The 3379-nt window shown below is 44.7% G+C and overlaps 1 pseudogene across 1 annotated transcript; it reads right to left on the reverse strand.

Annotated features, from left to right (window-relative positions):
* Positions 1 to 1073: 1073 nt before the first annotated feature.
* Positions 1074 to 1933, reverse strand: LOC307180867 (tRNA 2'-phosphotransferase 1-like; annotated as a pseudogene). Its single transcript has one exon. The product of its transcript is annotated as a tRNA 2'-phosphotransferase 1-like (transcript).
* Between the last annotated feature and the right edge of the window lie 1446 nt (positions 1934 to 3379).

Here is a 3379-nt window from a genome sequence, read left to right on the forward strand (position 1 = left end):
AACCCAAAACAAAAATGGGCAGAAGACCTAAATAGACATTTCTCCAAAGAAGATATACAGACTGCCAACAAACACATGAAAGAATGCTCAACATCATTAATCATTAGGGAAATGCAAATCAAAACTACAATGAGATATCATCTCCCACCAGTCAGAATGGCCATCATCAAAAAATCTAGAAACAATAAATGCTGGAGAGGGTGTGGAGAAAAGGGAACCCTCTTGCACTGCTGGTGGGAATGTGAATTGGTACAGCCACTATGGAGAACAGTATGGAGGTTCCTTAAAAAACTGCAAATAGAACTACCACGTGACCCAGCAATCCCACTACTGGGCATATACCCTGAGAAAACCATAATTCAAAAAGAGTCATGTACCAAAATGTTCATTGCAGCTCTATTTACAATACCCAGGAGATGGAAACAACCTAAGTGTCCATCATCGGATAAAGAAGATGTGGCACATATATACAATGGAATATTACTCAGCCATAAAAAGAAACGAAATTGAGCTATTTGTAATGAGGTGGATGAACCTAGAGTCTGTCATAAAGAGTGAAGTATGTCAGAAAGAGAAAGACAAATACCATATGCTAACACCTATATATGGAATTTTAGGGAAAAAAATGTCATGGAGAACCTAGGGGTAAGATGGGAATAAAGACACAGGCCTACTAGAGAATGGACTTGAGGATATGGGGAGGGGGAAGGGTAAGGTGTGACAAAGTGAGAGAGTGGCATGGACATATATACACTACCAAATGTAAAATAGATAGCTAGTGGGAAGCAGCCGCTTAGCACAGGAAGATCAGCTTGGTGCTTTGTGTCCACCTAGAGGGGTGGGATAGGAAGGATTGGAGGGAGATGCAAGAAGGAAGAGATATGGGGATATATGTATATTTATAACTGATTCACTTTGTTATAAAGCAGAAACTAACACACCATTGTAAAGCTATTATACTCCAAAAAAGATGTAAAAAAAAAAAAAGAAGAAGAAGAGCTTAAGGAAGCAGTCATCAAGTTGAATGAGAGGAAGATGAGTCAGCACAGAGAACAGTGAAACAGTAAGAGAATTTGCCTGGAAGAGATCTTGGGCTGTGGTTACTTCTTTTTTTTCAATCCTGAGTTTCTTTTTTTGATTGTCTATTTACATTTCTTATTTAATGAATATTTTATTGTTGGATCATCCTTTACCCTCTGGAGCGGTGCTTGGGGCCACTCTGACATTCTGTCTACTCATTACCGGCCAAGGAGAGGGACTTTTGGGTGGGACGTAGTTGCACGGCCTTCTCGAAATACTTGGGAAGCAGGAAGCCATCAGCATTCCCTGGAATCAGGATCACCCCACTGACGGAGAGGAAGAAGGGTATTTCATCTGCCAGGGCCAGGGGCCCATTGATGAACAAGGCCACTTCACAATTTGGCCACATGCCACTGATGATACTGTGCACAGTCCCCAGGCAGTCCTGAGGCCAGGTGGATGTGCCTCCTTCCCCAGCAGGACATGCCTTTGAACGGGATGGATGGCCAGTGCTGCCAGAATGTGCCATAAATAAGCATCAGGGGCAGGGCCTGTCGGGTTGCCAAGGGCATCAGATCCATCTCAGGTACTTGCAGGAAGTGACCAAGATTGGCTTGGATGAGAGCCAATGCCGGGGTCCCCTGGCTGCAGTGTGAACCACTGCTTCCCCATGGTGTTCACCACTTGCTGCACATCTTCAGCTGAGAAGCTGTGGGACTGGGGCAGCTGTAGGAGGGTGCCCAGGGGCAGGAAGGCTTTGACCCCCACGAGAAGCTCCAGCTCCAGGGCTCCATGACAGGTCATAGGACCAAGTTTTGGGTACTTGCACATCTTGGTCTGGTTCCTGGGGTCTGTGAGCCTGTCTATCCCTGGGCCCTGCTGCTTCTTGCCTCTTTCCTCCAGAGAAGTTCATAGTCAAGATAGACTCCTGCTGTCCGGCAGCGTGTTACTTCTATATGTAACTGACGAACAGCAAATACAAAGAAGCCTATTATTAAGTGTTACAGGAATCTGAAAGCCAAAGAGACCAAAAGCCTGGCAAATTCCCATGATTATTAGAGTCAGTGTAGGGGCGGAAAAATTATTTTCCCTCTAACCTTCTGGATTCTTGGCTGAGACACACCTGTAATAAAAGACAGGTTAACAGGAGAAAAACAGAAGTTTAATAACATGTGTACTTCTCTTTATGCATGGGAGATACCTAGGAAAACTGAGTAACTCCCCCAAAATGACCTGAACCATCACTTAAATACCACCTTCAGCTAAAGACGAAGGAAGATGGGGCTGGGGAAAGTGGGGTGGGCGGGAAGCAGGGGCAGTCAGTTTGGGGAGGTTACCAGGCAAAGCACAGTAAACAAGGGTATGGTTGGTATACAGATTTACGTCATTGCCTTCTCCCTTGATGAAGATTTCCGGATATTTAGAGTCATTCTCCTCTCCCTGGTACAGAGAGGGAGACACCCCTACAAACGGAGTTTCCCCTTATAAATGTATATGTCCCTTACAAAAGGGTGACTTCTACTTGGTTTTCAGAGCTTCTCTTGTCTTTTGCTTCTTGAACTTAACCAGCTCAAGATAATCTTATTTTGGGGTGGCAAATTTTGCTCCCCTTCCGTAGTCATGGAACTGTACTTGGAACTTTCCCTTGGTGATGGGTATGTTCTATGTATGGGAAGAAGAGCACACATAGATGTTTGCGTGGCCAGAATAGCAGAATGGCAGAGGCCAGTCGTTTTCCCCCAATATCTGTTTGCCTCTTCTATTACCATAATAGAATTTTGAGCTGAGTACATGACCACCTAAAATAAAAACTTCACTTCCTAGTCTCCCTTGTACTTAGATGTGGTCATGGAACTAAGTTCTGGCCAGAGGGAGGGCGATTACCAGTTATAGGGGAATTGACGTCAGGTGAGTTCATCATTAGTTAACAGGGAAACCAGTAGAGGGGCACGCCAAAGAAGATAAGATAGGATAAGAATAATCACTACCTGGGATCTGGGGCAAGTATCAATAGTAGGAAGGTCAGTCGTGTGTGTATGGTAGAGATGAAGCAAGCACTGGTCAGGCAGGGGTTGTACAGAGAGCAAGAGAACAGCCATCTTGTGTGGCCTGACCATACAACCTATTTCATGCTACACACTATGCTAAGTGTTTTGTATTTATATTCATGTATTTGGTCTTCACAACATTTTTTTTTTCGGCCGCGCTGCGAGGCATGTGGGATCTTAGTTCCCCAACCAGGGATCGAACCCATGCCCCTTGCAGTGGAAGCACAGAGTCTTAACCACTGGACCACCAGGGAAGTCTCTTCACAACATTTTATATAAGGGAAGCTGAGACTTGAGGAAGTTAAGCAAGT

Source organism: Stenella coeruleoalba (genome assembly GCF_951394435.1).
Source record: "Stenella coeruleoalba genome assembly, chromosome: X".
Lineage (NCBI taxonomy): Eukaryota > Metazoa > Chordata > Mammalia > Artiodactyla > Delphinidae > Stenella > Stenella coeruleoalba.